At 39.7% G+C, this 9,677-nt stretch overlaps 1 long non-coding RNA gene across 1 annotated transcript; it reads right to left on the bottom strand.

Moving 5' to 3' along the window:
- Positions 1 to 805: 805 nt before the first annotated feature.
- LOC120442199 lies at positions 806 to 7,483 on the bottom strand. The gene is made up of 3 exons (XR_005614566.1): positions 7,435 to 7,483; positions 1,604 to 1,713; positions 806 to 1,039 (listed from the first exon to the last, which is right to left on the bottom strand). It is a non-coding gene; the product is annotated as an uncharacterized LOC120442199 (long non-coding RNA).
- Positions 7,484 to 9,677: the final 2,194 nt, after the last annotated feature.

Genomic DNA, 9,677 nt, shown 5'->3' with positions numbered 1-9,677 from the left:
TGGTGTTTTTAATGTCTGATGAACATGTGGGAAATTATATATCCTGGAAGACCGAAAAGCATGAACTCCTACTACTCCTACTTTCCAACAACATAACACAAACTTCTCTTATCTAATTTGCAGGATCTAAATCTAAGAACATAGGTCACCCCCAAGGAAAGGGAGGCAAAAGCAGCCTCGTGGAAAGGCTGTGAGGTGATGGATATGCCACTAAGCAGCAAGCTATCCATCACCCTACCAATACTTCTCTCTTTATTAGCTGGGAGACTGTTGTAATTTAAACTCCTGCTGTTAGTGGTCCAGTAATTCAGAATGAACACTATTAAGAAATAGATGAAAGGGAAGGACTCGGTCCTAAACTATCCAAAACAGACAGAAAACAAAAAAGTGGTTTGATCAGCTACAAGCTTTTTGGGTACGAGGGAGAGGCAGGAAAACACATTTATGAAACTGCTGGATGCATCATTTAACTTTTAACTTGTTTGTTTTATTCAACTGTTAATTTATACCTATTTCATGCTTTTTGTTTAGTCAACTGGAGAGTGTGTGTCTGCTTTATTATAGCTTCGGCAGTGAAAATAACATTTGAGTGATGACAGCGGAAACCTGGTCTCTCATGGCCTTTCCAGCTACCACAGGCTTTACTGTTTGACCATATTTCCATCTGCATTTATTGGTTTCCTTTGGTACATCTAGAAAGTCACCGCTGACGCAGTAACTTGTGTCTAACCAGCCCAGCAAACTATTGTGAAAGAACCACGGCAGACCCAACGACATATCCATGCTTTGCAGAGTCTTTCTTTTATTCACTGGTTGCTGTTACAAACACATGGCCGAGGCTTTGCAGCTCACTGCTGGACATACCAACAACAACAAGATGATAGGACCCAGTTCCCATTTTATGCAGCGTGATTGCAGATGCCGCTCTGGTGTGCCCGCCTCCCCTTCAGCGGCACCGCAAACCACGCCCCGCCACAAGTATGCCTTTTTTTCCCCTCTTCTCAACACTGTCAGCATTTTTCTTCTCATTACTGTGGTCCTAAGTCAACAGTAAAAATAAAAGTTATCAAAACAATTCTGTAACATACAGCAAAAGTCTTGCATTGCCTCTCTTTTCTTCAAATTTTGCTTCCCAGGAGCTACATTATCTTTAAAACAGTTCTGAACAATAGATCGTATCTAAAGATCTTTAAAACCCTGGGAACTACCTTTTCTCTCCAGTGCTGGTACCTTTGCCATTAGTGGGCTACTCTGGTTTGAGGGAAAACTGCAACACCTTTTTGACCTTGCAACACTCGTATGAGAACTGCAAGGACCTGTATACCTGTACAGTAATCCAATAACTTCAGCTCTTGTAAAGTTAAATGGTATATGGACTGGTTCTTATACAGCACTTTTCTACTCTACCTGAGCACTCCAAACACTTTATACAACATGCCTCATTCACCCATTCATACAAGCACTTTTTTATACTTAAGTGGTTTCTAACATTCACACACAGAGACCAACTTGGGGTTTGTATGTTGTCTAAGAATTGCTCAGACTGGTGCACCCAGGTATCAAACCACGTAATTTTTAATTAGTAATTATTTTTTAATTAGACCTGCAGTTTCTGGGAACTTCAGTTGGCTGAGTTGACTTCCAGTTTCAGACTTTTCAGGTTGCCTCATCTCCTCCTTCAGCATCTTCTTCATCATGCTGTATTGGCAAAGACTGAAGGATGGTACAACAGAGAAAAGGTAGAAAAGTGCAGCTTATATCTCAAAATTCAAAAAGATGGGACAGAAATAGGTTTTTATCATCCCCAGAGAGTAGTCTATTATGTGCCTGGACAGCCTGTTAGTGTACCTGCCCTGAGCAACATTCAGAGCATACTGATATTATTACTTAATCAGATACAGAGAGACACTGGTGGGTAGAGATACTGGCTTGTTTTTCAGCACATCCTGAACCCAGAAAAAAACATCGCAGATGGAGATAAATCAGTTCAGTTCAATTGTATTTTATTTTTATAGCAACAAATCACAACTACAGTCACCTCGGGGCACTTTGTATTGTAAGGTAAAGACCTTACAATAATACAGAGAAAAACCCCCATAATCAGATGACCCCCATGAGCAAGCACTTGGTGACAGTGGCAAGGAAAATCTCCCCTTTAAGAGGAAGAAATCACCAACAGAATCAGACCCTGGGAGGGGCAGCTGTCTGGTTAGGGGTGAGGGCCTTGCATTACCCTAACCAACCAGACACCAGGCTTCATAATTCTCATCCAAATAGCATTTCCCTTTGGGATCAATAAAGATATTCTTATTCTTTTAATAACAGCTATATGAGGGCATCCAAAAGTATAAAAGTACTCCATGAGTAATACAAAAGAAAAAGAAAGGGGGGGAAAAAACCCCCCAAGAGATTAAGTGCTGCAGATCTCTCTGGGCTGACCTCCAGTATGTCTAGTAAACTTAACAAATGGCTCCAAGGTAATGGTACACCCATTCTAAACTCCATGTTTTTGTATTTTATTCCAAATTTTCTCATGGATCAAAGTTCAAGTACAATGCTGTGGCAGAGTAGTGTGTCCAATTATGTGCAAGCTGCATGCAGTAGTACATAATTATTTTTCTTAAATACAGTGCACAGCTTTTATACAGTAAAAACAAACTTTTGATGATTCAATTTCATCAAATTTCTCTGTGAACCTTGCCAAATGGCTGACATGTACAAAACCGAGACCCTGAAACTTTCTTCTCTAAATAAGATGAAATCTAATCAATTTCTAATGTGTTGTGTTGCCTATCATATGATTTCTGTTGCTCGGGAACATTTTGAGCCTCGAATGCTCAGAGCATTCAAAGTAAACACTGTTCTTTATTTATTTATATTTATAGTTAAATGTCCAAGTCAAACTCATTATTCCTTTTTCAGTTGCACTCTCCAGAGCACAAGGTTGTGTCCGTCCACGTCAGCTGCACACAGATGGATCATTCATTTGATACCCCTGCATCCATCTGTGTTTCTGAAAGCATTTACAGTGGCTTGCAAAAGTATTTGCATACCCTAAAAGACTGGCAGCTGTAATTGCAGCAAAAGGTGGTTCTACAAAGTATTGAATCAGGGGGCTGAATAATTACGCACACCCCACTTTGCAGTTATTTATTTGTAAAAAATGTTTGGAATCATGTATGATTTTCGCTCCACTTCTCACGTGTACACCACTTTGTATTGGTCTTTCACCTGGAATTCCAATAAAATTGATCCATGTTTGTGGCTGTAATGTGACAAAATGTGGAAAAGTTCAAGGGGGCCGAATACTTTTGCAAGCCACTGTAAAAACAAACTACAAATGAAATCCACTCCATGCATGCCCTTAAAGACATACAAAGTTTGCACAGACTGTATATTGTCTCCCTGATCACTACCTGTCATACTAACAGTCCAGTAAAGTTTCAAGTGAGAAGGAACGTTTACCCTGAAGTGTTTGTCACAGCAGCTCCAGCTCAGGAACATTAAGAACAGGATTTTTGCTTGTGTCTTCCATGTTACTACTGCTGAAATTCTCTTCACTGATAGATTAAACTACAATTGCACAGGCAAGGTAATGGGACAGCAGGAGGCAGTGGACACAGCATGACACTTTAGCTGATGATGTGCAAAAAAGTGATTTAATTTAATAATAATGGGAAGAAGGCTACATTTCCAACATGATGTCTTGAAAACTGGAAAAAAAAAAGTGAATTTATGAACTCATATGTATGGGAAATTTCAGCTTGAGGTTGAGATTTCTCAGCAAGCTCAGCAAGGATTTATGTCTGTCAAACTTTGTGCTAAAACACGCTGTCACCATAGTGCTGCATAATACCAACAGAGATGTCTGAGCTCCTTTCAGTATCTCTAAGATTGAGCCCAGCTGTCTTACGTAGGAACCAGTTCGCCTCATTCTTTCAGTCACTGCCCGATAAATCAGGTGAGGACTGGAAAGTAGATTGACTGGCAAATCAAAAGCTTCGCCTTCTGGCTCAGCTCTCTCTTCACCGTGATGGTCAGGTAAGGCATCTACATTGCTGCTGACACCGCACTAGTCTCACGTGCCACCTTCCCCTCATTAGCGAACGAGATCCTGAAGTTTTAAAATCCATCATTTGAGGCAACGTCTCTTGGCCAAACTGGAGAAAGCAGTCCAAACTCAGCTGAGCGGGTGGGTATGAGTAAAAGTTGCTTACGATGTCAGTCATCCAGCAAATTCAATTAAATTTCAAGGATGAATTCCATTTTACCCAAAGACATCGCCAACCGTCTTACAAGCCAAATAAACAGCAATAAGCCAAAGCAATAATTACAGGAATCAATGAGGAAAAAAGACAGAGAACCTCCATTTGTCCAACTGTGGATTGAACATCTAACTTGGCAATGGTTCTTCACAGCTTCAGTTGTTGTTGTTGTTGTTTTTTTTTGTTTTTTTTATCTCTAGTCCACTCTGTGTAAAAATGGCACAATAACATATTGTGAGTGGGCGTGAGTGGGCATCTCTCCCGCCATTAGTAGCATTCACAGTGGCATAGCCACACTGAATGGAAAACCTTTGTAATTGAAACTGATCAGCCCTCAATTAGGTTTGGGATTTGGTGCTTTCCTCTGGTGCTTTTGGCAATTTCATGTGGGCAGCAGCATCTCCTCTGAAGTTTCCTGCTGCAGTTTTACTGTAGCTCTATGAGTAATGAGCCTGAAACACGAGCTATGAAAATCAATAAAGAGCTCCAGCTGTGGATGCTGACAGGTTTTTTTCCTCTCTCTCTCTCCATTTAATTTAGTGAAAAGTCTCTTTGCTTTGATCAGCACTTTGAAATTCAACACAGGGAAAACAAAACAAAAAACCCCCCAATATCTCACTTATTTGCAAGATACACATTGTTAGGATGTCATAAATCATAAGTAAAAAGTCATGCAAGTATTAGATCTACAAAGTAGCAGCAGTACAGAGACAGTGACCAAATAGTTCAAAGTTACTGCCAACAAACTAAAACAGCTCAGCTAGAAGCAACATGAAATGGCAATTTTGACTGTGTCCTGCTTCCTCAAGTGTACCGAAGTGAAACTGAATTGCATGGATGACATGGATTAATTTAAATTATATGACAAAGTCTCATAATCTCCCCCAAGAAGTAAATCCCTCAGTTTTATGGATTAGTTTGAAGTTCATGTTAGGATAATGCTGGACTGATGGGTTTGTCATCACTTTTTTGCTGTTTTTCTTTATGCTTAGTTTATTTATGTATATTTTTTAAAATTTAACAGTCCCCTTGATTCATAATTTCATTACATTTTATGGAATACTGAACAAGATTCTGGACAATAGTTTGCCATTTTAAAACGATATCGGACAGTTCTATTGGCAAATTTTGATAACACCCATCTAGTGGCAATTACAGAACTACAATCTTCATAACATAGTGTCACTGGGTTCTACTGTTGCCTGGCAACGAGCAAAAGATTTTTATTTTAATCTCGGTGACCTTCTTGGTCGGGGGATTAGGTTGGTGAGATTCTGTTCGTTTCTTTTTGTCAAAAATCAAAATTTTTGACAAAAAGAGAAAAAAAAAAGAAAGAAACTGACATGATCTTCATAATAAACTGAAAAGAACTGTCTACACAGCTCTGTGCTACAGTGCTGCATGGTAACTGTATCACAACATTAACCAGTGGCAGCAGATGAAACAAGAATGAGGTTTTTCCTTTCAATTCATATCCTAAAATAGAGTCAGGAGGGTTATTAAAAAGAAAGAAAATACAAACAAACTGGGAGCCAGTTGTGGAATTACTTTAGGGTAAGTCGCTCTTTTTTTGGTGACACCTCACTATTTTCAGAAAGCCTCAAAACAAGGACAAACAGACCAAAATTGTCATCCCTTATGTAGCAGGTTGGCTGGGACTGAAGTACACTGGGATGTCATGCTTGGAGAAGACTCTCCTGAGTTTTTCCTGACAAACACTATACTACTCTATACTCTTTTTTTTATACCACAGACACCTTATTCACTTTATTCACTTACAGTTACTTATTCACTTATTCAGTCACTTTAATTTTAAAACTGTGTATATACTGTATATTCTGTATTTATTATCTCATTCTTATTGCCCGTTTATGTCCTGTCCTTATGTCTAACGCCATGCTGCTCTGGTGTATCTTAATTGCCCCTTGGGGACAAATAAAGTCTGTCTGATTCTGATTCTGAACACTCATACTACATTGTGTTTGGGAGTTTTGTCTTTAGGATGAACCAAACTTAACAGTTTTTTGTCTAAGTTGTGCAGTGCAGTGAGAGTGTTCAGACCTCTAGGCCCCTTTTCTAGCTGGGGATCACCAGTGTGTTTCTGCTGTACACCACAGAGGGTGTAGTTAGTTTTTTTTTGTTGGAGTACATTACAACTTTTCTTTTATTCAGACACAGAAGGCCTGAAGTGGAGGTGACTGGGGAGCCTTCGTGGTGGAACCTTACGTGTGCCATCCACCCTTTGAGCTGCACCATAGAGTGAGTGAGTGAGTGAGTGAGTGAGTGAGTGAGTGAGAAGGTGAGCTGCATGTATGCATTGATGATTTTTTTTCTGGACCTGTCCTTATTAGTGATGGGATTTCCGGCTCTTTTTAAAGAACCGGCTCTTTCGGCTCCCAACTGGCTCTTCAGGTTGTTTTGTTGCTTTAATTAATTTATTATTAACGATAATATAAAATTATGCACAAAAGGAATTAGTAATGTAAAAAAAAAAAAAAAAGTGGTTTTATTTATATATGTTCATATATAAATATATGCGGTGGCCCCTAGAGACAAAGCACGTACAAACGCCAAAACACATTTCTAGCGTTAACTGAACTTCCAAGACAGAGCTACCTAGATCACTGAAATTACACAACTGAAAGCATATGTGTATTGTTTGTGTATTTATACACAAGCACTCATATATATTCAAATAATTTAAAAAAACATTTTCATTTATCTGTTACTACCACACACCAAATCCGGTCATTGGTACTTCCTGGCTTGTGTAGCCACTAGGTAACAAAAGCTCAACACTGCACCTAGCATCCTGGAGCACTTCTGTTGTCTTTTGTACGTGCTTCGGAGTTCGTACGTGCTTTGCCTCTAGGGGCCACCTTAAATATATTTTTATTTATTCACTCCACATAAAATGTAATAAATAAATCATATAATACAAAAACCAAATATTCACATTTCAACTTTTAACTATTTAAATTTTCAGCTTTTTCCTTTTAAACAAATTTAAAGTGAAACAACACAAAACACTGCAAACCACAACACAATTAAATATAAATTAAAATATGAAAAAGAAGATGCATATTCTCTGTCATATGGGCCTGCATGAATAAACTTTCTGAATCCTTTATCATCCGCAACTGAAAATAGTTGTGGAGGATTACTATACCTTTCTAATGTGACGTTGTTGTCCCTGGCTCTCATTCTCCGTCTCTCCCTCCGGCTCTGTTCCTGTGCTACTGCCAGTGTAACTACCGCCCCTCCCCCCTCTAACCAGCGCAAAGCACAAGGCTCGTGTGCGGAGTGAAGCGGAACAAAAGTGGGAGAGAGGGTGAGAGAAAGAAAGAAACCCCACGGCTCGCGTCATTCACTTCAAAGATCCGGCTCTAAGAGCCGTTTCGTTCGCGACCGATATATCACTAGTCCTTATCTGGCATCTCATTCACCCACCACAGCTCTGAATTTTAGTGCAACATGTGCAACTTTTTCATTGGCTCTTTATGTGCTATTTTAAATAGTTGGCTCAATATAAAAAAAAACAACCACTTATTACCATGTCTGTGTCCTAAGTATAACTGACCTAAGTGACTTCTTGATAATGAACATAACCTCAACTCAGCATTCCTCTGGGTGAAATTCCCAGGGTGGCGTTGTCGGGTTTCCATTAAATTGTGAGAGCTTTAAGCTTCCAATTGCCGTGCCACTGACATTACTGGTTGTTTGCTCTTTCCGTATCCATTCTCCACCACCTCGTGCTGCCACAATAAGATGGAGAGATCCAATTCAGTGACCTCAGTTAGTAGAGGAGTGGCCTAGAGGCCTAGCTAGCTGGTTACAGTTTGGAAAGGAGAAATATCCACAGACTGGGAAACCCACTTCAAGTGGCGCTTACAGGAACTGCAGTTTTTGGCCTCATTTTTCCAGCCTCTTAGTTGGGAGTGAGAGACTTGTCTCTGTTAAAAATGGCTTAGCAGTTTGAAAGAAACTGGGCCATATTGGCATGCTGCAGTCCAGTTCAGGTGAGAGAAGGAGCATTTAACCTGAAGCATTTGTCACAGCAGCCAAAGTGTCATGCTGTCTGTGTCCTCGGTTAAAAATTGTCAAGCTGTTTGAAAGAAACCTGAGATGAGGCCTTTTGTGTGATACAGCAAGCTTTGTCGCTGTTGCTTTTCGATATCTTTTTTTAATTTTCATATAACAATGAGGGTTTTTCTTGATATTTCTGCAAAACACAATTGGAAATGATTTATTTTGAGTGATATGTCACCAAAGAATTAAAAGAAAAGTATCAGAAGCTTTTAAATCGGTGCTGCAGTCTATCGGAAGCTCAAGCGACACAAAGAAGTCATTCAGCAGCAGTTCCATGTCTTGTACAGTAAGTATGCTTCAGTATTTTCTTACAACAGCAGGAAGTTCATTAAAGTGTGTGTTTTTAGTGACACCAGTGGGTGTCACACTAATTAAAATGGAAGGTTTGGTGATCTAGTGAAATTTGACAGTTTTCCTGCTGGTATAAAGCACATTTCAGTCAGCAGTGAATTCACGTCTACATGACTTTTAATGCCATGAGATAAGCTGGTTTGTTGTGGGTTTGTGTCCACGTAGCCGTTGTCAGTGGTTACTTTTTTCACTATGAAAATTAAAGAAACTAAAAGTCCTTCAAATAAGGTTTCTTTTGGTTCTAAGCATTTACATATCAGGATAAAATAAGACATATTAAAAATGATTAGGTAAATACAACCAGATGAATGACAAAATATGAAATATGACTTATTTTACAAAGCCACAATACAGGAGCAGTGTGGGAAAACCTAAGTATCCCTCAGCGTCCTTTACCTCTTAGAACCACCTCTAGCAGCAAAAACTTGAAGTAACTGTTTTCCGTGTGACTTTATCAGTCTCTCACTTCATTGTGGAGGACTTTTGGTCCATGCTTCTTCACAGTGTTGCTTCAGTTCGTTGGGGTTTGCAGCCGTTCAGTTATGCACAGCGCCACAGCATTTCAGTCAAATTGAGGTCAGGGCTTTGACTGGGCCATTGCAACACTTTTCCTTTTTCAGTCATTGTGTTACAGATTTATTGGTGTTTTAGGATCATTGACGTGTTACATGATCCTTTTTGGGCCAAGCTGTCAGACAGATGGCTTCACTTTTGACTCTAGAATACTTTGAGCTGGCTGTGAACTGTGACTAGAAAACAAGCCCAAATCATCACCCCTCCAACACTGTGCTGACAGTTGGTATGTGGCATTTGTGCTGACATGTGTTCAATGTTTGCCAAACGTAGCACAGTGCATTATGTCCAGTATGTGTATGGACATTGTTCCAGAAAGGTTTGCAAACCTAAGCCATGTTTAGTGCAGGCAGGCAGGCAGGCAGAGAAGTCTTGCCGTGCACACTGGCGCCATCTTGG

The sequence above is a fragment of the Oreochromis aureus genome, linkage group 10 (genome assembly GCF_013358895.1).
Source record: "Oreochromis aureus strain Israel breed Guangdong linkage group 10, ZZ_aureus, whole genome shotgun sequence".
Classification (NCBI taxonomy): Eukaryota; Metazoa; Chordata; class Actinopteri; order Cichliformes; family Cichlidae; genus Oreochromis; species Oreochromis aureus.
Note: the sequence above shows the minus strand (reverse complement) of the source record. Positions and strands in the feature narration are given on the sequence as shown.